We start from the raw sequence: 26529 nt of genomic DNA, 5'->3' as shown, positions 1-26529 counted from the left end.
AATAAGAAAGATAAAAAGTAAGTCAAGCAAGAGGCTAGTACCCGACATCCAAGAGCTTGTCGTTAAACAAATCCAAGTGACCATTTCCGAGGTCTTGGCCCTGGTAGACCGAGGTCTGCTCTTTTAGGATTGGTGGCTCGCAACCCCAACCTATTAGGGAACGCGCATGAGTTGGTACTAGGCCTGGGCCCAAAGAAAAGAAAACCAAGAAAAGAAAACCTAAGAAAGAAAAGTTAAGTAAGAAGGAAGAAAGAAGGAAGAAGAAAGTAAAAGATAGAAATTAAAAGATTAATTTCTAACACAAGGATATAAGAAATGAGATAAGTTCCAAGCTTAGAATAAATAAGAATGGTTAGTTTCTTTGATTCTAAGTTTACATTGTTAGTTTCTTGTTATCCTGCTTGATACTGAGTATGATTTGTATTCCGTTCATTTTCTGTATACCATGAGCACATGCAGATAGCTTTATTATTTCAGTTTCAGCACTTATGCATTTCATGTATGCATTTCGAGTTTTTGTGAGATAGATTAGTACTTACTAAGCGTTTTCGCTTATAGATACTTTTCTTTTTCCTCCTACTGCAGATAAAGGAAAAGCTAAGATATGAAGGGAGGCGACAGGGTGGTGGTGATGATGGATGTGTGTGGTGACTGAACTATGGAGAGGTCCAGAGGGGACTAGCAAGACTTATTTATTTAGAGTTTATGTCTAGTTCATTTCCCTTATTTCTGTTATGAAATTATGAGTTTATGATTGAGTTTGATGTGCATTGTAGCTTATTATGCTTCATTCTGGGAGATTGAGTTTAGTTCATGTTGCTAGATTAGTTTTTGATTATGACATGATTTATTACTGCGTGGTTGTGAATAAATTGTGATCCAGCCGCATGTGGCTGTGTATATATCTTGTGTATTATAGATTTGGTCACCGGTACAGGGGAGACTCTGCCGAAATTTTTCGGTAGGAATTTTTCTGAACCGTGATAAATCTAAGTGTCGCTAATAATAGCATAAGTGACACTAGTGAGTAGAGTAGGAGTTAGGTAACGGTCGCCCTTAGAGAGTAGTAGTAAGAAGGGTGGTCGTTACAGTGTTTTCCATTGCAAATTGCAAGAAAGACTCAACTCCATTCTCATATTCACGTGATAGTCTATCCTTTGACATCCAATCTTTGTCCATTCTTTATAACTAATCAATCAACAATGAGCTAATACCTAAAAATATTAACACAAACAATAGTGTGAAACTATAACAAAATATTTAAACAATTAATCAAAATTGTATTTCTACCTGAAAATTTTTGACCATACAGGTTTCTCATCAAAATGCAATCCCAATAGCAATTTTCTCACTTGGGGAGATAACCTAGTTATCTATATTATCCATATGTACATGTTTGTTAGAGTCTACGTATAGGTAGTTAGGTACTTTTGCCTTGGTATAAATTGTAGAGTCATATAATATTGGAGCATTCACCAAAACATATTCTCTATTGAAACATGTTAACCTTTAGTTGAAAAATGAAACCATTCCAGGAAAATGCTTGAATTATAACTTATAATAAGCAACTTTGTTTCTTTAGCACTTGAGAATCTGCAACTTCCTCAAAGGGACATCAACATAAGCAACTCAATGCAATAGTGCATGATGTATTAAATCATACTTAAGCCATTAAGCTCTTAGAAGGCATGTGACATAAATATAACAATAGTAGTTGATATAAATTCAACAAACTGAGTAGGCACAAGTCACTGCCCAGAATTAAGATGAGATAATGCAGAACACAAGTTTTAGATACAATAAAAATGAGAGATATTCTCTGCGCATTAAGGGTACACAATAAAAATAATAGTAGAATAACACTAGAGATTGATTAATTTCAAGCTGCACATTATACCTGACGACAAAGAAAGGCTGGAATGTGAATAATATCTGCAACTTGGCCAACAACTTCACACTGAATTTGAGAAAAAAGGATAGCATGTCATATGCTTCATGCTATTTTTAAGGATTAATACCTACTGTCAAAGTCTATAGCTAAACGTTTAAAAATTCCAGATTAAATCATGAGAAAATACAATCAGGGGAGGGGGAAAATTGATGCAGTATGAATCCGGCAAAATGGCTAGTTCGGAAAATAATCAAAAATAAACAAAATCTTATTCTAGAGGGATGGAAGAAATTTTACCTTTCTTTCTTCCGTTCCTCCTACTCTCGAATCTGCTCTGCGAGGAAGGAACTAAGATCGAAGGGTTCAGAGGAGTTGAGGAGCCGTGAGAAGATTAGGAAGGGTAAGCTGACTTTGATTGAGGAGATGGGGAAATGCGAGATTAGGGATCTCGACTTGGAGGAGTTGGGCCGGCGTGAGGAGTTTTGCGTGAGGAGTTTGGGTCGAGATTAGGGTTCAGAGGAGATCACGCGGCAAGGAGAGGAGAAGGCGCTCGTGGAGAGGAGAAGGCGCTCGTGGAGAGGAGAAGGCGCTCGTGGAGAGGAGAAGGAGAGGAGAAGGCACTCGTGGAGACGCCATTACGAAGGGATGAGAGAGCGAAGTCGAGAACGAGCAGTGAAGGTAAGGAAGAGCAGAGAGAGGGAGGAACAGTGAGGGCAAGAGCAAAGATATCGAGGAGCCGGATCGAAGAACCGCGTGGCAGTGCTACGGCTCCGTCGGATAGTAGAAGAAATTGAGGGATCTCGGCTCCGTCGGCTCCGCCGTGAGAAGATTAGGAAGGGTAAGCTGACTTTGATTGAGGAGATGGGGAAATGCGAGATTAGGGATCTCGACTTGGAGGAGTTGGGCCGGCGTGAGGAGTTTTGCGTGAGGAGTTTGGGTCGAGATTAGGGTTCAGAGGAGATCACGCGGCAAGGAGAGGAGAAGGCGCTCGTGGAGGGGAGAAGGCTGAGAGGAGTGGAGAGGAGAAGGCGCTCGTGGAGTGGAGAGGAGAAGGCGCTCGTGGAGAGGAGTGGAGGCTCGTGGAGAGGAGAAGGAGAGGAGAAGGCACTCGTGGAGAGGAGTGGAGAGGAGAACTCGTGGAGAGGAGTGGTGAGGAGAAGGCGCGCGCGCGTTGAGGGTTTAGAGTTTAGCAAAGCGAGGGCTGCGAATTTATTTTAAGTGAGTTTAGGGGAAACATACACAACACTTTAAAAAACGTTTTTTAAAAAAATGTTGTCTTTGACCATAAACAACAACACTAAAGACAACACTTCATTAAAAACCGTTGTCTTTAGTAAAAAGTAAATACCATAGACAACGCTTTTCACTAAAAGCGTTGTAAAACAAAGAACGACAACGTTTTTATTAAAAAGCGTTGTCTATTGGGTGTTGTTGAATGCAAAAATTCTTGTAGTGTACCTTTGTCTGCAGTATAAGGAAAAGTAGAATCTGTAAGCTTAAAGCTTAGTAAGAAACCATCTACCTCACAAAATCATGCATTCGATGCAATATGCTTTTAAATCATGCTATTTGAAAATATGCACTGAACTTGCTAAGTCATGGTATACTGAAATCATAAAGCATAACATATAAGCATGACATAAGCACTGGATCATGGCAAAGCAACCAAATAAACACTGAACTGAATATAAGCTAAACTAACTGAAACTAAATCTGTAACTGGAAACAAACTCAACTAGCATAATTGATTTTGAGTTTTGAAATCTAATACATAATAGGTGAAAATACTAAACATGCTGTTGGGCCCGGCAACTGTACTTGCTATGCGCGCATCCCTACTAGACCCGGGGTTGCAAGTCCCGAATTTAGCAGGGTTGTCTAGGCTATCTGAACCTAGGGACGACTGTGGGAGTCCAACCCAATGGATATCTAATCCAGTACAGTGCCACTGAAAATAAAGTACTGATATCTATAGCTAACTGATATAACATGCTGTTTCTAGGTTATCTGAACCTAGAGCTAGGTTATCTGAACCTACAGGCGACTGTGGGAGCCCACCCATTGGACCGTAGTCCCATAGAATTGAACTAAACTAATGTGCTGGTTTAAATGCCTCTAATGCATCTAACTGAGCTATTAAACATAACTGAGGTGGTATTTAGCTACACTAACATTTTACCGAACACTTGGTGTGCTCCAACTCTCTCCTCTAATAGGGAGATCACCTCTAGGCACCCGACAACGTCTAGAATCTCCAACTAAAGGAGAACAACGTGTCCGGCCCGTCTAGAGGTGTTCAACTAGATCCCTAAATCCTCGAGGAGGGTTAAAACACCCTACATGTCAACAAAACCTGCATATAGCTAATCTAATGCATAGACAATCCAAACGAAGCTATTATACTGCAGGTGAGGGGTTTCTTACCTCTTGATCGTAATTTCTTACGATTCTATTCGCTAGAGTTCCGGTGGAGATGATCCTCTCGACGATCCGATCACGTCTTCGCGTTCCTCTCGCGGAGAAGAACCTCTTTCGTGTTGGAGTCGTCGCCGGAAGGTGAACCGATGGACCTTGGGCTTGGTGTGCCGTGCGTGAGGAAGAGGAGAAGAAGAGGGGCGCCGGCGTGAGGGTTTGAGAGGAGAAGGTGCCGAACCAAAAATAAAAATAACCCAACCCCAACTTAAGTTTATTATTTATATTAAGTGGTTTAATGAACCCAACTCTAATATAAATATATTTGGTTCTCCTTTCTTTCAGCACGGCCCTGCTGGGTTCACCGGTTACTAATCTTATCCGTAAACCATAGGTCTCGGGTTCGATTCCCGCCTAAGCTATTTGACAGTTCTAATTATTTTTGCTACTTCCGATACTCGGATTTTTCCGGAGAAATATCTAAAAATTCCAGAAAAATCTTAGAATAATTCTAAAATAGTTTTGAGAATTTTCCCGCTTTACATAAGTTCCTCATAACCTTATATCTGCAGTGCTGATAACTTGGAAATATTTCTCTTGTGAAATGACTGTTCAACGTTTACTGGCTAATAATACTCCTTTACTACTCGGTCTATTATCTGAATAGGCCGACTGTCATAGCTGAGATCATCACGGACCTGTACCAACTGGGGCTCAATCACTTGGGTGGTGTCTGGGATATGCTTCTTCAGCATGGAGACATGAAATACGTTGTGGACGGCTGACATCTCCTGTGGTAGCTCTAGCTCATATGCTACCTTGCCCACTCTCTTCGTGATAAGGTATGGTCCCACATATCTGGGAGCTAGCTTGCCCTTCTTCCCAAAACGCATGACTCCCTTTATGGGAGCTACTCTGAGGAAAACTGTATCCCCAACTGAAAACTCTAGGGGTCTGCGTCGTGTATCAGCATAGCTTTTCTGGCGGCTCTATGCTGTCTCTATCCTCTGGCGGATCTGCTAGATGGCTGCTGTGGTATCTGCCACTAGATCTGTCTGAAGCTCTAGTTCCTTCTGTTCCCCACTCTCATACCAACAGATTGGTGATCTGCACCTCCGCCCATAGAGTGCCTCATAAGGTGCCATGCCGATGGTGGCACGATAGCTGTTGTATGCAAATTCTGCTAAACTCGGATATTTGCACCAACTTCCTTGAAGTCTAGGGCACACGCTGGAGCATATCTTCGAGTACCGATTTACTCGCTCTGTCTGACCGTCAGATGAAATGCTGTGTTGAATTTCAATTTGGTGCCCAATGTTGATGTACGCACTCCCAGAAGTGTGCCTGTCTGAAATGATGGTTCGTGGGACTCCATGTAGTCGGACGATCTCCTGGAGATACAACCGAGCTAGTTTCTCCATGGAGTAGGATATCTTGATAGCTAAAAGTGGGCTGATTTAGTCACCTGTCGACTATTACCGGATGGCATCAAAACCATTCGTGGTTCCGGGTAGCCCACTATGAAGTCCATCGAGATATCCTCCCACTTCCATTCTGGATCTGTAGGACTCCTCCTGGTCGCTGATGTTCCGCCTTGACCCTCTGACAGGTGAGGCGGATGCTAACATATCTGGCGATGTCTCGCTTCATCCCGGCCACCAAAAGCGTTTCTTCAGGTCTTGATACATTTTGGTGGAGCTGGATGCATCGCATAAGGAGTCCTGTGAGCCTCATCTAAAATCTATCTCGTAGCTCCTCCCGATCCGGAATACGAGTCTATCACCAAAATACAACACCTCGCTATCGGACACTCGAATTCTCTACTTTCGATTCTGTTGCTTGATTTTCTGTATTTCAGGGTCCTGATTCTGAGCTGACTGAATATCACCAAGCAAGGTAGACTCTAAGGTCATAGTAGAGAGCCGTCCGACAATGAGTTCGAGACCAAAATCCGCGATCTCCTTCTGTAGGGGTGGTGACATGGCTGCTAGAGATAATAAGGTAGCGCTGGATTTTCTACTAAGTGCATCTGCTACCCTATTGGCTTTCCCTGGGTGGTAGAGGATGTCTATGTCATAATCTTTGACCAGTTCTAGCCACCTGCGCTGTCGCATATTCAGATCCTTCTGAGTGAAGAAGTACTTCAGACTCTGATGATCTGTATACACTCTGCACTGAGCTCCATACAAGTAATGTCTCCAAATTTTGAGAGCGAACACTACTGCTGCAAGCTCAAGATCATGAGTAGGGTAGTTCTTCTCATAATCCTTGAGTTGTCTGGAGGCATAGGCGATTACCTTGCCATCTTGCATCAGCACTGCTCCTAATCCCAATTTAGAGGCGTCACTATATATATCGAAGTTGTCTGTATTTTCTAGCAGTGTCAGAATAGGTGCACTAGTCAATCTCCTCTTGAGTTCGCTGAAGCTGTTCTCGCAGTCCTCTATCCACTGAAATTTCTTGTTCTTCCTGGTGAGAGCTGTCAGTGGGGAGGCTATCCTGGAGAAGTCCTCTACAAACTTTCTGTAATATCCTGCTAATCCCAGAAAGCTCCTGATCTCGCTGGCGTTCTTAGGTCTCTTCCAGTTACTTACTGCTTCTATCTTGCTGGGATCTACCATAATACCATCCTTTGAGATGACGTGACCCAGGAAGGACACCTGATTTAGCCAAAACTCACATTTCGTGAACTTGGCGTATAGCTGGTTCTGCTGAACTGCAATACTAGTTTCAGGTGCTCTGAGTGTTCTTCCTGAGTTCCTGAGTAGATAAGAATGTCATCGATAAACACAATCACAAACTTATCTAAATACTCCCTGAATACCCTGTTCATAAGATCCATGAATGTAGCTGGAGCATTTGTCACGCCAAAAGGCATGACTACGAACTCGTAATGTCCGTATCTTGAATGCTGTCTTTGGTATATCACCCTCCTTGACTCGGACTTGGTGATATCCTGATCTGAGGTCAATTTTTGAGAACACTGCTGCTCCCTTTAACTGGTCGAACAGGTCATCTATTCTGGGAAGAGGATACCTGTTCTTGATCGTGACCTGATTCAGTGCTCTGTAGTCTATACATAGCCGCATGCTTCCATCCTTCTTCTTCACGAATAGCACAGGCGCTCCCCATGGTGAGTGACTAGGGCGTATGAAGCCCTTGTCAAGTAGCTCCTGTAGCTGCTCATGAAGTTCCTTCAATTCTGCTGGAGCCATGCGGTAGGGCGCTTTGGAAATAGGATTGGTGCCGGGGAAGAGCTCTATCTCAAATTCAATCTCCCTGGCTGGTGCTAGGCCTGGTAACTCTTCAGGGAAGACTGCTGGGTAATCACATACAACTTGGACCTCTGTTAGCTGTTGGTCCTCATCCTGGCTGGTAGTGACTACATGTGCTAGGTACCCCGTACATCCCGAATCCATCAACTTCTGTGCCTTCATAGCAGAGAGAAATTTTCTGGCTTTTCTCTTTGGTTCTCCGATGTACTCGAACTGTGCTTCGGCTTCGGGTACGACTTTCTATTTACGGCACTCTATGGAAGCACCATATTTGATCGGAAAGTCCATCCCAAGGATGGCGTCGTAGTCAGTCATTTCTAGCAGGATCAGATCGCAAAAGAGTTCCCTATCTGCTATAATGACTGGCACTGCTCTGAGCCAGTGCGTGGATGCCATGACCTCTCCTGAAGGTAGTGCCGTCCGAAATTGACCACTGAGTACCTCTGGGGGTATTTCTAATTTTTCGGAGAACATCCTGGCTATATATGGGTTGCCCCAGTATCAAATAGAACAGTAGCACTATACTGAAAAATGCTAATCGACCTGTGACAACTGTCGAGGCATTTGCTACGTCCTCTCCGGTGAGTGAGTAGATCCTCGCATTCGCCATAGCCGGAGGGGCTTCTAATCGCCCTGGCTGATGAGTGGACCTTCTATGCATCTGATGTAACTGAGCTGGCTGGCCTGCATATTGGATCTGCTGTGGCTGAGGAAGACCGGTCTTGTTCGGGCACTGCTTGGCCATGTGCCCTTCTTGTCCACATTCAAAGCATCCTCGTGTGCCCTTGCGACAAACCCCTGGGTGGAATCTCCCACAAGTGGCACACTTTGGATAACTGGGTCGCTTGCTAGATGGTCCTCCTTTTGAGTCACTCCCTGATTTGCGCTTGCTGTTGGAGTTCCCTTTCCAGTTAGAGCTGTGGCCTTGCTGTTTTTGAGTGTGAGAGTTTCCTTGGCCCTTGGACTCTGAGGAGACTTGCTTCTGCTGCCTCATGCTGTTCTGGTAATGTTCTGTGGTCAAGGCACTGCTCACTAACTCCTCTGTGGTTTGTGGCCTATGTATGCCACCCGCCACGTTCACTGCTATCTCTGGCCTCAACATCTTGAGCATCAACCTGATCCGTTCCTTTTCTGTGCTGACTAGCTCTGGGCACAGACGAGCCAACCTGTTGAATTTCTTCACGGCTTCCTCAACTGATAGGTTACCCTGACGAAACTCAGTGAACTCGTCATAGTGGCGGTTTGTAACCCGCATATGAAAGAACTCCTCAAAGAATTCCTTCTCAAAGTCAGCCCATGTCATCTGGTTCACTGGGCGCTTCGTTCTGATTCTTTCCCACCACATGCGTGCGTCTCCTGTCAGGCAGAAGGAGGCACACTTCACCTTCTCGTGTTCTGGCCAGTCCAGAAGCTCCATCGTGCTTTCCAGTGTTTTGAACCAGGCTTGTGCATCCCATGGTTCACTAGCGCTTGAGAAGTTCTCTGGCTTGACTCGCTGCCACTGGATTAGATAGGCTTCCTTTCTTGGCTCAGCTGCTGGGGCTACTGGTGCTGGTGCTGGTGCTGTAGGCTGAGCTGGTGGAACCTCTAAGACTACCAGAGTCGTCAAATTCGGTTCCGGGGTGACTGTGGGGGTATTCTGCTGATTAGCCTTTAAGGTGGCTATTTCCTGTTGCTGTTCAGCTAGTTGCTGCTGTAACTGAGCCACTAGTGCTGTAAGGTCTGGAGGAGGCACTGAACTGCCTGCCTCTTGCTGGGGCTCAGTAGCTAGTGCCCTTCTAGCTGGGCGTCCTCGTGCCATTTCTAAAGACATAGAGAACATAGGTATAACTAACACTATCACAGTTATCTAACTACTGATATCATGTTTAAACTATCACATACTAACAAGCAGTAGGTATATAAACATGAACTGTAATAATAAACAAGAAGCATAAATAAAGTAGAGGTGTTCTTACTTGGAAGCTGCAGGTACAATGCTGATGTGTGTGTAGGAAGTATGGAACACTGCTCTGATACCACTCTGTAACGACCCACCTTCTACTACTAGGCTGTAAGGCGAATCGCTACAGTTATTGCTAAACTATGCTGTGCGGAAAGCTAGGCTAATTAAAATTTTTCTACTAAACTGATCAAAACTTAATGCTCTGGGTGTACCTAGGAGTTGTACACTTGCTAGGGGAGACAACCTATGCCTCCCGGATGACCTGCTGGCTGAAATCAGGCATTTCAATCGATCCACGATCGATTACCGGATCGATCACGGATCGATCCACAATCTTGATACGGTAGAAGTCTCGGATCGATCGGCACCGATCCAAAAGCTTTCTCTTCTTCTTTCGCTTCTGACGCACCTGGATCGATCTGCCGACCGATCGGTCGGTCGACCGATCGGTGAGCCTCCGTCGTCGATGCATTGATCGAACTCGACCGATCCGAGAGCACCTGATCGGTTGGTAGACAGATCAGTTCACCCCATGTCTCTGTTCACCGGATCGGTCGGTGACCGATCCATGAGGATCTGATAACATCAGTCCGTCTGGATCGGTTGGTGGCGACGATCGATGACACGCCCTCGAGTTCGATTTGAATCGAACTCGATTTCGCAGACTCCACCTATCAACTATCCCATGCATGATAACTATTCTAACAACATGTAATAACAATTTTAGACTTAAGCTAGAGTAAGGTTCACTGGTTCATGGCATTTCAAGTCACTAAACACATTTAACAATTGAAAGTGTATGAAAGTAAAAATTGCTAGAGTTCTAATTGGTTAAACTTGCTAAGTCCCCTAAGGACCTTTGATTCCGGTTCCTGCCACACACACCATCCTTGCATTGCCCTCCAGCTTCCTCTGTTAGTCCATCTTTCCTTTACCTTTGTCTGCAGTATAAGGAAAAGTAGAATCTGTAAGCTTAAAGCTTAGTAAGAAACCATCTACCTCACAAAATCATGCATTCGATGCAACATGCTTTTAAATCATGCTATTTGAAAATATGCACTGAACTTGCTAAGTCATGGTATACTGAAATCATAAAGCATAACATATAAGCATGGCATAAGCACTGGATCATGGCAAAGCAACCAAATAAACACTGAACTGAATATAAGCTAAACTAACTGAAACTAAATCTGTAACTGGAAACAAACTCAACTAGCATAATTGATTTTGAGTTTTGAAATCTAATACATAATAGGTGAAAATACTAAACATGCTGTTGGGCCCGGCAACTGTACTTGCTATGCGCGCATCCCTACTAGACCCGGGGTTGCAAGTCCCGAATTTAGCAGGGTTGTCTAGGCTATCTGAACCTAGGGACGACTGTGGGAGTCCAACCCAATGGATATCTAATCCAGTACAGTGCCACTGAAAATAAAGTACTGATATCTAGAGCTAGGTTATCTGAACCTAGAGCTAGGTTATCTGAACCTAGAGGCGACTGTGGGAGCCCACCCATTGGACCGTAGTCCCATAGAACTGAACTAAACTAATGTGCTGGTTTAAATGCCTCTAATGCATCTAACTGAGCTATTAAACATAACTGAGGTGGTATTTAGCTACACTAACATTTTACCGAACACTTGGTGTGCTCCAACTCTCTCCTCTAATAGGGAGATCACCTCTAGGCACCCGACAACGTCTAGAATCTCCAACTAAAGGAGAACAACGTGTCCGGCCCGTCTAGAGGTGTTCAACTAGATCCCTAAATCCTCGAGGAGGGTTAAAACACACCCTATGTGCCGAAAAACCTGCATATAGCTAAATCTAACAGTATGCAATCAAACGAAAGCTATTATACTGCAGGTGAGGGGTTTCTTACCTCTTGATCGTAATTTCTTACGATTCTATTCGCTAGAGTTCCGGTGGAGATGATCCTCTCGACGATCCGATCACGTCTTCGCGTTCCTCTCGCGGAGAAGAACCTCTTTCGTGTTGGAGTCATCGCCGGAAGGTGAACCGATGGACCTTGGGCTTGGTGTGCCGTGCGTGAGGAAGAGGAGAAGAAGAGGGGCGCCGGCGTGAGGGTTTGAGAGGAGAAGGTGCCGAACCAAAAAAAAAATAACCCAACCCCAACTTAAGTTTATTATTTATATTAAGTGGTTTAATGAACCCAACTCTAATATAAATATATTTGGTTCTCCTTTCTTTCAGCACGGCCCTGCTGGGTTCACCGGTTACTAATCTTATCCGTAAACCATAGGTCTCGGGTTCGATTCTCGCCTAAGCTATTTTACGGTTCTAATTATTTTTGCTACTTCCGATACTCGGATTTTTCCGGAGAAATATCTAAAAATTCCAGAAAAATCTTAGAATAATTCTAAAATAGTTTTGAGAATTTTTGGGCGTTACAATCACTACTCACCTATGGTAGGAGTTGCTAGCTTCGATTTGCTTTCCTTGCTTTCAGATTTTACTGTGCCGGGTAGGATTGTATGCTAGAGTTTTCCTTTCCTTGCTTGGTTTTGTCAAGCCGAATAGCTATACCTATTGGCGTGGAAAGTCTGAGTTTTCTATGATTAATATGCCTCGATTGTATCAGTCCGAACAGCCTCCAATTCTGGCACCTAGCTCACGTTTTAAGCCTGCATCAATGGGAACAGCCGGACAGCCTTAATTCTAGCATGTTGTTCATGTTTCCAGCATGCCTATAGCATTTCAGTGTAGTGTCCGTGTACATCTACTTACTGCTCATATTTTCCAGCAAGTTGTTTTCCTTTTTGGGCCACACAGATGAGCATAAACAGCCCTTGACCTTTAGCATTTTTGAGTTAGGTAATCCTAGATAATAAGTAGGCATGATCAGCAGATGACCCTTGGCAGTAAGCATGCTTCTACATTCCTAATGTTCTTCTCTTATGTATATATATCTTCCATTTTCTATGTATAAAGTGGATATGTTGACAACTGGTGTTGTATAATTTTCTGCAGGGAATTTTGTGCTATGGTCCGTCAGATTTTTATATACATAAAAGAGGAGGTCCAGAAGATGGATTCAAGTACCTTGAACCCAAAAAATGAAGATTGTCCTGATATGAAAGAGAATGTCAAGGAAACAAAAGCCAGTCAATCTGCATCATCATCTAATTCAAAAAACTCATAGGCTTATCCTGTAATGTAAGTAGGAATCTCTTTTTGTTTAATATAAATTGTAGTGATAATCATTTTATCCCATCATTTCCCAAGTTATTGAGATGTTTTATTTGAAAACTATGATAGGTTAGGTCCTTCTCCATTAATTCAACATTTGAAATATAACTCTAACAGTTAATCCCCGAGTACTTCATACTCATATTACAGCTAGTCAAGTATTTATGCAACATGTTATCTGTCAATGAAAATTAAACTGCAACCTTTGCAAGAAAGACTGACAACTAGAAAAATAGTTCAATATCGCTACTAGTATTTCATGTTTGGAAATTGATTTAAGCGAGAAGTTTGCAGGCTGACGACATCTTTGCCATGTGCAATTCAATCTTTGTAGGATCTTGAAGCACAAACAAAGTGATTGTTTGTGCTTTATCTAAGTGATTGTTTGAACAGTTTTATAGCATGCATCTTGACAATTAATATAATTTTGAAGATCACTATCAAGGAAGAATGTTCAAAGGAAAGTAAAGGCTAAGGAGAAGATCACGTAATTAACTACACGGGTAGGTTTCCGTAAGAATTCAACTTTTTCTTGATCTATTCTTATGTAGTCCATGGTACACATTAAAGATTTCACTGTAGCTTATTTTCAGTATTCTAACATGTAAATTAATACACTTCTATGGATCCTCCAAACAATCAAAGTTGTGATGGGTTGATATCCCTTTATGTTCCAAACCTTTGTTTTTTTTTTGGAGCTTGTAATTTTCATTGCAAACAATTCATATGGTGTATGAATTACATTTAGTCCAGTATAAACTTATCACTTTTGCTTCAGAGGCAATTTATGGGTTTTATTCTACAATCATGTTTACTAATTGATCAGATTGATTAAGAAGGGTGTTGGAGTAGCTTGGTAAATTTATTTTGCTAGGTTATGATAAATTAGCATTCAGCAGAATAGATGTTTGGATTTCTTCTTCAAATCACACAGTAATATTTCTCTTGTCTTTGGTGAAACAATCAATCCACTCTCATTATAACTTCCACAACAGAAAATTTTATGTTATTTGCCTACTACCAATGCAGTTTAACTGATTTTACATTGACTGAACAAGGTTGATTTTATTTAGGTATCAAACTCTCCCATTTGTTTTAGATATTACATGTCTTGTTTGTTAATTTCTCCAAACCATTATTTCTCAATTTGTTAACAAGGAAACTCATGTTAGCATAGTCATGATCAGAGCCTAATTATAGTTTACAATTATCTGAGTGTTATTGATTAACTGTTCTGTCTTTTCTTCTGGTTCTTTTTTTTTTAAAAATTTGTGCACTCATTTAGATGGTTTATTATTCTTGTTGTGGTGAATTCAGGTCTAGTGAAAATACTGAAGAAGTATGACAAGAGAACAGGAGCACTTATCAGGCAGCCCTTCATCGAAAAGGTGCTGCAGCAGCCATTCTTTACAACTGATCTCCTATACAAACTCGTGAAGGAGTGTGTGGCTATGCTCGACCACCTCTTCCCCAGCAACAACCTATCAATTTTAATAGAATGCGACGGACAAAATGGAGTGCCAAAGCCGGCACAATCAGGTGGGAGGGTTCCGGAGTTGGAGGAGATTAAATATATGCAGAGCTTATACATGAAGAGCACCGTAGCAGCGCTGCGGTCCTTGAAACATATTAGGAGCAAAAGTTCAACAGTCAAAACAGATTAGAAAATCTCGTGTTATATTGTTCTACCTTTGTTTTAAAAGTGTTATCATTTTGTTGGTTGCTTATGAAATTTTGTTGGTTGCTTATGAAATTTCTTCAGAATGTTATAAATATTATTTTTGAATGTTAGAAAATTGCATATTAAATTTTATTTTGAAATTTAGTATTTTGAATGATTTATAATATTGGAAAATTGTGTATTAATTTTTTTTTTACTTTTTGTCTAAAAAAGACAACGATTTTTCACCGTTGTTGTAGATAGTTTAAAACTATTGTTGAAGACTCTGTTATTAAAGGTAGACGCTCAAAGACAACGGTGAAAAACTGTTGTCTTTGAAGGAAAAGACAACGCTTTTTCACCGTTGTAAAACTGTTGTCTTTGCCTTCAAAGACAATGGTTAAAAACTATTATCTTTGGGCACCCCTTTTAACAACACAGCCTTTAACAATAGTCCGAAAGAGGCTACGACAACGGTGAAAAACCGTTGTTGTTAGACTTTTTTCTTGTAGTGATAGTTAATCTATTTGCACATCCTACTATTATCATGCCTAAAATATGTATGACATGTGCATAATTAAATTGAAAAACCAAACACACAGAGGCAATATCCTAGCTCTAATACCAATTGTTAGTTGCTACTCGAAATATCGTACTGGTTCCCTTGTACAAAAATGTTGTACAAGTCTCGAACCTTTCCTAACAACCTATTGTGTTCTTTAGAAATTAAATTTGGAAACGCAAATAGAACTTAACATTATTGATTCCAAATTCAACTTATCTGTTCTTAGAGATTTAGACTTGGATCGCAAACGATGCTTAACATTAATGATCCAAATCTACCCATGTTACAAAGTTAATTAAATATTTATTTCAAAGATCAGATCCAGGTTAAACATGGCGAGGCACTAGGCCTTCTTGGGTATGGGATCACCCACCACTTCCAAGACAAAGCCTTTCAATGAAATTTAATATTTAATCTCCTTACAGTAACCCTAGGTTTAACCACAAAGAACAATCGAATCACAAGATTGAAAAACAAGAGAAACACAAAATCGAAACATAAAATCCATTGCCTAGAATCGTTAGCCTCTTGTGTTTGGTAATTCAAAATTCATACAAAGAAAACTAGTATGATGCGGAACAAGACAACTAGTTATACCTTTCTTTGTTAACAAAACCTCTTGATCTTCTATTGTATTCCTCTCCTTCTCTTGGACGTCGTGTGGGTGACGATCTACCAAGAAGAAATCCACCAAACCCTTCCTTGCTTCCAAGTTTCGGCCACCACCACAATGTTCCAAGGGATGCTAGAAAATAATGCCTCCTTTCTCTACTTCTTCTCCTCCAAGCAATCGACCACCAAGAGCTCCACAAGAGATGATGTTGCCGACCACAAAGAAGAAGAGAAAGAGAAGAGGAAGGGCCGACCACCAAGGATACAAGAGAGGAACAATAGAATAGGTTGTGTGTCTCAAGAAGACACTCCCTCCCTCTCTTTTATAATCCTTGGTAAATCCAAAAAAGGAAAGTTTTATAACAAAAAATAAAACTTCCTTTTATTCCTCTCTATGGCCGGATATACTATGTATAAACAACAAGGAAAGATTTTAAATAAAAATTAAAATCTCTCTTTTAAAAATCTCTTTTGTGGTTAGCTATAAAAGGAATATTTTATAAATTAAAATCTCTCGCTTTTAAATCCTTTTATGGATATCTATAAAAGATATGATTTAAAAATAAAACTCCTTTTATATCATGGTTACAAAAAAGGAAGGTTTTCTTAAAAATTAAAATCTTTCTCTTAACATTATAGACATCTACAAATAAGGAAAGATATCTAATCTCTTTTTTAATCCTTTGTAGAAAATCTATAAAAGGAAAGATCTTAAAATTAAAAACTATCTTTTAAAACCATGTGGATAAAAACAAAAAGGGAAAGATTTTATCAAAATTTTATTTTTAATAAAATCTCTTTTCCCTTTGACACTTGGCTGGCCCCTAGCTTGGGCACCAAGCAAGGCTTGGCCGGCCCTAGCCTTAGCTCCAAGCTTGGCTTGGTCGGCCCCTTGCTCGGGCTCCAAGCAAGGATAGGGGCCGACCCCTAGCATGGGCTAAGAGGCTAGGCTTTGGGTGGATATAAGGCTTTATATAAGAGGCTATAGTAGGGACCGAGAGGAGGAATTGGTTATGGTCTCCCGATGAGCTTGAGCTTCCCATGTTCGCCCCGAACACCCTACTCAAGTTCATCAATAATATCTCATTCCACTAAAGAGTTATTATTGTACTACCGTACCAATCTCATATTATAATATGGGCTCCTTCTTATTATAAGTGTGTTAGTCTCCCTGTGTTTAAGATATTGAATGCCCACTAATTAAATGAGTTACTGACAACTCACTTAATTAATATCTAGCTCCAAGAGTAGTACCACTCAACCTTATCATCATGTCGGCCTAAGTCCACCTGCAGGGTTAACATGATAATCCTTATGAGCTCCTCAAGGGGACATCATCAACCTAGATTACTAGGACACAGTTTCATTCTATAATCAATAACACACCATATAAATAATATCATTTCCCAACTTATCGGGCCTATTGATTTAACGAGCTAAATAACACCCTTTGATAAATTAAAGAAATAAATATTAAATATACGCGCTTGTTATTATATCATGATTAAGAGTACACACTTCCATAATAACAGAGGTTTTGTTCTTTTATATCGTCAGTATAAAAAGAAACTACCTCAAATGGTCTTGCTCAATATACTCATAGTGTACTAGTGTAATTTATTAGTCAAGATAAATTAATACCTAATTACACTACAACCACTCCAATGGTTTGTCCCATTCCATCTTGGTTGTGAGCAACTATTTATAATTTATAAGGAACTGATAACATGAACTTTTGTGTGTCTCCTCACACCATGTTATCTACAATTTAAATTAAATGGACAACTACACTTAGTATAAATGTAGACATTTGACCAATGTGATTCTTATTTCTAAATAAATGTTTATATAAAAAGCTAGGATTTTAGTATACATTCCAATAATAGGTTCTCGTAACATTGGCAATGTATCCAAATCAACATTTAGATACATAAGCAATGAGTGGCATATAGCAAGGCATCATTGCTACCCAGTGATGAGAAAGTTGAGATCCGACCTAACCTGTCCGTGGCTATTATCTTGTATAACTTGGTCCCTCTATCATTGATATCTAGATTGGTCAATGAGGCATAGATCGTGTCTATCACGCCCTAGAGGAGTCCCTACCAGACGAAAATCCGGCAGCATCTCCCCTGTATTAGTGATAATCTGAAGCATACATACATATCCATATAACCATATAAACATTCAATATAAGAAAATAATCATCAGCCCACACGACTGGATTTACACACAACCACGCAGTTTATAAACAACCCACACAGCTGGAAGTAACTAAAACCACGCAATTTATAAACAACCCACACGGTTGGAAGTAAACACAGTGAAAATCACAAAAAAATACGAACGTAAGACCAACAAAGTCATTAACCAAAAATACCTGCAACCTCCAAACTAGACTCCAAACCCACATCAACATATTAGAAAGCAAATACGCAAAATCAATATACCACCCAAACAGTAATAAGACCGAAAAGCAAACTATCCTCGAATGTGTAGTGGGCGTTAGAGTGTATACTAAAAGCCTAGCTTTTTGTAAATATTTATTTTTGAAATAAAGAATCACATTGGTCAAATGTCTACATTTATATGCTAAGTGTAGTTGTTCAATTAATTTATATTGTAGATAACATAGTGTATGGTGTCACACACAGAAGATCATGTTATCAATTCCTTATAAATTATAAACTGTAGCTCACGACTAAGATGGAAAGGAACAAACCATTTAAATAATCGTAGTGTAATTTGGTATTAGTTTATCTTAACTATAAAATTACACTAGTACACTCTGAGTGTATTGATTATGACCATTTAAGGTAAGTTATTTTTATACTGACTGAATAAAAGAACAAGACCTTTGTTATTGTATAAGTGTGTGCTCTTAATCCTGATATAATAACAAGCACATATATCTAATATTTATTTCTTTGACTTATCAAAGGGTGCGATTTAGTTCAATAAATCAATAGGCCCGATAAGTTGGGATATGATATTATTTATAGTGTGTGTTGTTGATTATAGAAGAAAACTGTGTCCTAGTAATCTATGTTGATGATGTCGCCAAGAGGAGCTCTTAAAGATTGTCATGTAAACCCTGCAGGTGGACTTAGTCTGACATGACGATAAGGTTGAGTGGTACTACTCTTGGAGCTATATATTAATTAAGTGAGTTGTCAGTAGCTCATTTAATTAGTAGGCATTTTATATCTTAAATACAGGGAGACTAACACACTCATGATAAGAAGGAGCCCAAAATGTAATTTGGGATTGGTGCGGTAGTTCAATAATAATTCTTTAGTGGTATGAATTATTATTGATGAAATTAAGTTGGGTGTTCGGGGCGAACACGAGAAGCTTAATTTCATCGAGAGATCAAAACTAATTCCTCCTCTTGGTCCCAATTGTAGCCTCTTATTTATAAAGTATTATACCCACTCATACCCACCTTCTTACCCACTTTAAGGTGGTCGGCCAAGCCTAGCTTGGAGCCCAAGCTAGGGACGACTAAACCAAGGTGAGTTGGTTCCATAGAGTGGCCGACCCTAGCTTGAACCTAAGCTTAGGTGGCCAGCCAAAATAAAATAAAAGGGATTTTATTTTTTAAAATTTTTCTTATGTGGAAGCCATGGTTTTAAAGGAGAGTTTAAAATTTAAATCTTTCCTTTTATAGCTTTCTACAAAAGATTAAGAGAAAGGTTTGATATCTTTCCTTATTTGTAGTTAAAAGGAAGATTTTAATGTTTGATAAAACTTTTCTTTTTTGTAACCATCTTCATGATTTAAAAGAGAGTTTTAAAATTAAATCTTTCCTATTATAGTTTCTATAAAAGATTAAGAACAGATTTGATATTTTTCCTTATTTGTAGTTTAAGAGGAAGATTTTAATTTTAAAGAAAACTTTCCTTTTTGGAAATCATCCACTTGTTTTAATAGAGAGATTTTAATTTATAAATGTTTCCTTTTATTACCAACCATGAAGGGAGTTTTCAAAAGAGAAATTTTTATTTAAAAAATTTCCGGAAACAAATTATGAAGTTTTAATTTTGTGTTTAAAACATTCCTTGTTTGGAGGGATTAAGGTGGCCAACCATTAGAGGTTTAATAAGGAGATTTTAATTAAATTTTCCTTTCATTGGCAAAGAGAATAAGGAAGTTTTATTAAAACTTTCCTTATTTTCCAAGACCAAGGAATATAAAAGAGAGGGTAGAAGTGGCTCACCTAATAACCTATCATCTATTATTACTCTCTCTTTTCTTCCTTGGTGTGGCCGACCCTATTCCTCTTCTCCTTTCTTCTTCTTGTGGCCGAATCACATCATCTCTTGGAGCTCTTTTGGTGGCCAGATTTTGCTTGGAGAAGGAGAGAAAGGATGTTTTGTTTCTAGCATCCCTTGGAGCTTGGTGGTGGTGGTCGAACCTCATCCTTTCTTGGAGTTATTGAGGTGGCCAAATCTTGCTTAGAGAGGAAGGTAGCTTGGGTGAATTCTCATCTCGGTAGATCGTCGCCCACACGACGTCCGAGATATGAAGAGGAATACGATAGAAGATCCAGAGGTTGTTGCTTACAAATAAAGGTATAACTAGTAATTCTATTCAGCATCATAATAGTTTTCTTTGTATAGATTTTGAAATATCAAACACAAGAGGGATATGATTTTAGGTTTCGAATTTGTAATTCGAGTTTGTGTTCTTTTCTTTTCTTTTTCGATCTTGTGATTCGATTGTTCTTATTGGTTAAATCTGGGGTTACTATAAGGAGATTGAATATTGAATTTCTTTAAAATGCTTTGTCAAGGAAGTGGTGGATGATTGATAAGCGAATATGTCAAATCCGCTAATCAAATTGTACAAATGTATATTCTACTAAACCCCTTAATTTCACAATAACATTGTAGTAACGAGCCCAGGATCGAACCTCGAGGAACAAACGGTAGGATGTAATCTAGGATTGTCAATTATTCCTATTTTGGGGGTTTTTAATATGTAAATGGGGGTTTAAGCTTGAATCTAAATCTAACAAAAGAAAAGCAAATAAGAAATAAATATAATGCAAGAGTGAAACCTAACTATGTGCCAATGAACAAATCATTACGCATTGTCACACTACGTTGTGATAAATCCATCAACACACATCAAACTAAGAATAAAAGAACAAGACTCAAATAAACCTAATCTAAAGCATTTAATTAAATCAAGTATGAAATAACAAGAAGCAATTAAATATGATCTAAATAAAATTAAACCCTAGCTTAAAACTTAAACACTAAACAATTAACCAAATATCAAATAAACACAAATTAAGCTTCAACTATGAAATGAAATGCTAGATTACTTGCTAAACCATAACAAACATAAAGGAATATGTTCTAATCTGTAAAAATAATAACAAAATGAAATAAACCCTAACCGATCCAACTCACAACCAATCTACCAAGCTACACACTCTTGCCGTCACACAAGAGTGCTAAAGTCGAGACCACCCAACTCTGGACCTCAGTGGAGAATCTCAGCTGCGTCTCAGTTCAAGTATGCTCAGCTACACCGACGGACCACCCCCAGCGAGCTAAGAACATCCCGGAACCCATAAATGCCGAAAATTTGGAAATATGGTCTCGGAATCTGGATGGAGGCTGTGGATTGCAGATTGTGGTCGGATGAAGCTCAGCAACGCCGGAGGACCACCGCCAAACGTTTCTGATGGGAATCGGAGCTCAGATTTGGAGGAACACCTCCAAATCTAAGGTGAACAGAGAGATGCCGAGATGAGAATTCCGCCGGAGAGAACACCCGCCGATGGCTCCCGATGATCGGGATGTGCTGTCGTGAAGCTCTACAATGAAGTTGAAGCTCGAGAGGTTGATTGGAGAAGAAATCGGGGCTAAAATCCGGAAGAAGATGCGCGCCGGGATGAAGAATAGCGCTGTGGAGGATCAACAAAGCCTGGAAGCTACTGTAGCTTTTGTTATCAATCTGTTCCAGATCTTAACAGACGGTTGTGATTGATTTGGCTCTTGATCAACGGTGAAAAGTCATCCAAAATCTGATCCGGAGGTACTGATCTTCATCTAGGGTCTGGATATACTCTCCCTTTGGTCGGATCGACCAGATCTTCGCTGGATGTTTTAGATCTGCCTAATCTTCGATGAATGGTCTAGATTAATTCGGGCTGGATCAATGACTATATGAACTCAGATCTGGATCAAAACCTCTGGATCTTCATCTATGACTGAGATCTCTTCCTCATTAGGTTGGATGGGCCAGATCTTCACTGGATGGTTCAATTTTGTCCTATTCTTGATGAACGGCCCCTAATACTCCAAAGCTTGATCTTCTCGTTTAAACTCCGATTCGAGCCCAATTTCGGTTCAAATAGATCCACATCCACGAGCTTTTGATGCCTACAAAATAAGAATCAAATATTAGCATCAAATAACATAAAAATAAAATAATTTACAATTAAGTCCAAAATCTATACAATGCACAAAATGTGATGTAACCATGATTTAAACCTATAAAATCAACATCAAACCATGCATATATGAATCAAAATAATACAGTAAAATCATGGTAATCAAATCCCCCACACTTAGTGTAACACCCACAAAATGCTAAGCTATGTCTAGGAGTATTTTCTTTAAAATAAAAAGAATAAAAGAGAAGGAAAATAGAAACCAAAATAGAATAAGAAGAGGTGAGGTCAAGGATTGAACCTTGAACCTCCCACAAGTAATAGAGTTAAATTAGTGGATGGAACCACTAGAGTAATAATTGATAAGTGAATAAAAGAGAATGGAAATGGTAGTTAAAGGAGAGAAGATGGTTAAGTAAAAGAGCAAGAGAAAACCAAGTTGCTTACCTTCTCTTCCTCTTGGTTAAGAGAAGAAGCAAGCAAAAGATAAAATGCCTACTTCCCTCCCTCTCTCTATTTTCGTGGGATTAAAGGAATGAGGGAAAAGAGGAGTAGGGGGAATGAATGAAGACATGCTTCATTTACATAGGAATAAATAGGATTGGGAGAAGAAAAGCAAGTGATTAAATTCTTCTTCTTCTTCCTCCTTCCTTCTCCTTCTTCATTCTCCACCGAAACCAAGAGCTCTCCCTCTCCTCATTCCAAAAGCTAAGCTAAGGTTCCTCTCCAAGAAAACTATATTACAAGAAGGAGCCTTCAAGGTCTACCTCTTACAAGCAAAAGAAATCAAAAGGAGTGCTAGAAGAAGAAGCTCTCTCCTTCCTTTGCACCTAAGGTACCTTTTTCCTTAAGAAAAACCACAAGCGAAAGGATGTAAGTTTCCCCTCACCTGTGGTACAATAGTTTATGTGTTTTTCCATGAGATTAGGTTGCTTGAAAACCTAGGATCTCTTCATGGAATTTTTGGCCAAGACAAAGAAAAAGAAAATAAGAAAAAGAAGGACCTAGGAAACGTTAAGACCCAACTAAGTATGCTCAATATATTTCTTGTAACATGTATCTTATGGTAAGGGATTAATCTAATGTTTCTATGCTAGAATGTTGGGTTAGAATTTAGATTCATGTCCCTAGACTCTCGGCCAAGCATGAATAAAAGAGCTAGGTAAGCTTAAGACTTAAACTAAACATGCTTCCTTTGTTTTTACGATATATATACCTTATGATAAGAGAGTTGTTAACATTTCTCATACTTGTATGTTGCTTGGAAATAAGATTTCTCCCTTTCAACTTTCGGCCATGATAAGATTAAGGGCTTAGGAGAGCTTTAAACCTAATCTAAGCATGCCATGATCTTTCTTAAAGATAAGATATGAAGTTAACATGATATGCTCATGCTTGTATGTTGAAATGAACTTTATTTCATGCTTATAACATTCGGCCATGGTAGGACTAAGGGCCTAGGAAATCTTTAAACCTAATCTAAGCATGCCATGATCTTTCTTAAGATAAGATATGAAGTTAACATGATATGTTCATGCTTGTATGTTGAAATGAACTTTATTTCATGCTTATAACATTCGGCCATGGTAGGACTAAGGGCCTAGGAAATCTTTAAACCTAAACTAAGCATGCCATGATTCTCCCTAAGACAAGATATGAAATTAATATGATATACTCAAGCTTGTAAGTTAGTTAGAACCTTATTTCATGCTCCATGAACTTTCGGCCACAACAAGTTTATAAGCCTAGGAAAACCTAGAACTTGAACTATACATGCTCATGATGTTCTTGGTAATAAATACTATGAAAATAGGTTAGGGTTTCCATGCTTTTATGCCACATGAAACCTAGTTACATGGTTCACAAGTTTCGCCCATGACAAGCTTATAAGCTTAGGAAACCTAGAACCTAAACTATACATGCTTATGATGTCCCTTATGATGTATGATATGATATTGGTTTAGAGATTCACATGCTTGTATGTTGATTTTAACCAAATGAAATGCTTGATAAGATTCGGCCATGATAAGATTATAAACTTAGGAAACCTAGAACCTAAACTATACATGCTTATGATGTTCCTCATGATATATGATATGATATTGGTTTAGAGTTCACATGCTTGTATGTTGATTTTAACCAAATGAAATGCTTGATAAGATTCGGCCATAATAAGATTATAAGCTTAGGAAACCTAGAACCTAAACTATACATGCTTATGATGTTCCTCATGATATATGATATGATATTGGTTTAGAGTTCACATGCTTGTATGTTGATTTTAACCAAATGAAATGCTTGATAAGATTCGGCCATGATAAGATTATAAGCTTAGGAAACCTAGAACCTAAACTATACATGCTTATGATGTTCCTTATGATGTATGATATGATATTGGTTTAGGGTTCACATGCTTGTATGTTGATGGTTAACCTAAGCTACAATTATATGTTTCGGCCACTATATGATATTAGGGTTAGAGACCTAATTATGATTCCTATGTGTCTCACATGCAATGCTTCATGATATGATAAGAACTTGCTATGCTTCTATGTTTATTTATGTATGCTCATGACCTATGCATGTTAATAACCCTTATGATGTGCTGTGTGCCCAAGATTATGCATGTTTATATGATGTGGTGTGTGCCCAAATTATGCATGCTATTATGATGAGCTGTGTGCCCAAGTTATGCATGTTTTTATGAAGTGATGTGTGCCCAAACTTATGCATGCTATTATGAGGAGCTGTGTGCCCAAATTATGCATGTTTATGATATGTTAAGAAATGTGATATGCATGAAATAATAAGAACCATGATATGTATAACATGCTACTTTACTTTATATGGCTTGTACCAAGGGTGGGCTCCATAAGCGCCCTGGGGTCGATGGACTAAGAAACGGGCCTCGTTAGGGATGGGCTCCTAAGTGCCCCTAGGTCGATAGACTAAGAAACATGCCTAGTATGTATGCCTTGTAGGGTTCAAGACTTGCTACCTTGGACCTACATAGGACGCGCGCAATTATGTATGTGGTACAAGCCGGGGCCCTAATCATGTTGAGATTATATTTAAGTATGTATGTAATAAGTTTTCAAAAGACATGTTGCATATATTTTTCATGATACATGTTTTTGAAAGTCATCTCGCATGATACTTATGATTATGTTATGTTATGCTAGGATGCACCTTATGATTATGCCATGATATGCCATGATATTTATGATATGTTATGTTATGCTAGGATGCACCTTATGATTATGCAATGATATGCCATGATATTTATGATATGTTATGTTATGCTAGGATGCATTTTATGATTATGCCATGATATGCCATGATATTTATGATATGTTTTGTTATGCTAGGATGCACTTTATGATTATGTCATGAGATGCCATGATACCTTACGATTATGTTATGATATGATGTTTCTATACATGATATGATGAGTTGTCTTTATGCTTTATGCCCTATGGATATGCTATGCTTTACGGTTTTAGTGAGTAGGAAGGATCTTATTGAGCCTTGTGTGCTCATAGCTTACTTTCCTTGTACCACAGATAAAGGCAAGGAATGGATGTACTAAGGGAGCAGCAGGAGGGGCAAGAAGGATGTGTGTAGTAGTGGCTCGGCTAAAAGAGAAAGACCTGCTTTTATTTAATAAGAATTATGCTTATGTCGTTACTTCATGACTCCATGACATTTCATCATGCTTATTAGTATTATGGCTTAAATTTATGTTAAGCATGCTATGTGATTTTATATGATAGGTAGTTAGTGATGATGATTTGAAAAGTAAAAGAAAAGTTTTAAAAAGAAAAAAAAATATACTATAAACAAGACTTCCGCTGTTTTAAGTAAGTAAGTAAAGTAACCCCTGTCCCTTGAGCAGGAAGGGGCGGGGCGTTACACTTAGTCTTGAACGTTCCGTGAAAGTAAAGAAAACTAAAATTCATCTCCACAAAAATTCCCTAGCAATACCTAGAAGATAGTAAAAAGAATTTAACTAAGACTATCTAAAGATCACCAACAATCATGAATATAATCCAAACAATAATCAGTAGGTATGGTAGTTTCAATCCAATTGAAAAATTAAGCAAGTTGCAATCTCACAAGGAATTTACGTATTCTAGCTCTCACACTCAAACATGTGTATAAGTGGAGCTCACTCAATGCAACTCACAATATTTCACTACCATAAGCTTGCTTATTTTCTAATTCTCCACCACCATAGAACATAGCATATATGAATCAAAAGGATTTTATCAACAAGAATTGAAATGGAAAAGAACAATGAAAGTGGATGAAATAGGCAAAAAGAAAAGAACTCAATGAAAAATTGAGGAGATGAGAGTATTGGAGGAATATACTTGATGAGTTGACCATTTTGATGTGAAAAGAGATGAATACCATTTGTCATTACCAATTCAAAAGACCAAGCTAACCTCCCCTTCAATTTGATGGCAATCCGAAATTCTTGATACTCTATCTCCACATTTGATACACTCTTGATTTGCCAACAATTTTTCTTCACTGTTTTTTTTTCATTT

The 26529-nt window shown here is 39.2% G+C and overlaps 2 long non-coding RNA genes across 2 annotated transcripts; both read left to right on the top strand.

Annotated features, from left to right (window-relative positions):
- The first annotated feature begins 611 nt into the window (after nucleotides 1-611).
- LOC122049068 lies at nucleotides 612-25584 on the top strand. Its single transcript, XR_006130804.1, has 3 exons — nucleotides 612-666; nucleotides 12512-12697; nucleotides 25540-25584. It is a non-coding gene; the product is annotated as an uncharacterized LOC122049068 (long non-coding RNA).
- LOC122049067 lies at nucleotides 12989-14350 on the top strand. Its single transcript, XR_006130803.1, has 3 exons — nucleotides 12989-13233; nucleotides 14048-14118; nucleotides 14228-14350. It is a non-coding gene; the product is annotated as an uncharacterized LOC122049067 (long non-coding RNA).
- Nucleotides 25585-26529: the final 945 nt, after the last annotated feature.

The sequence above is a fragment of the Zingiber officinale genome, chromosome 2B (assembly GCF_018446385.1).
Source record: "Zingiber officinale cultivar Zhangliang chromosome 2B, Zo_v1.1, whole genome shotgun sequence".
Classification (NCBI taxonomy): domain Eukaryota; kingdom Viridiplantae; phylum Streptophyta; class Magnoliopsida; order Zingiberales; family Zingiberaceae; genus Zingiber; species Zingiber officinale.
The sequence above is the reverse complement of the archived record's forward strand: the minus strand, read 5'-3'. Positions and strand labels throughout refer to the sequence as shown.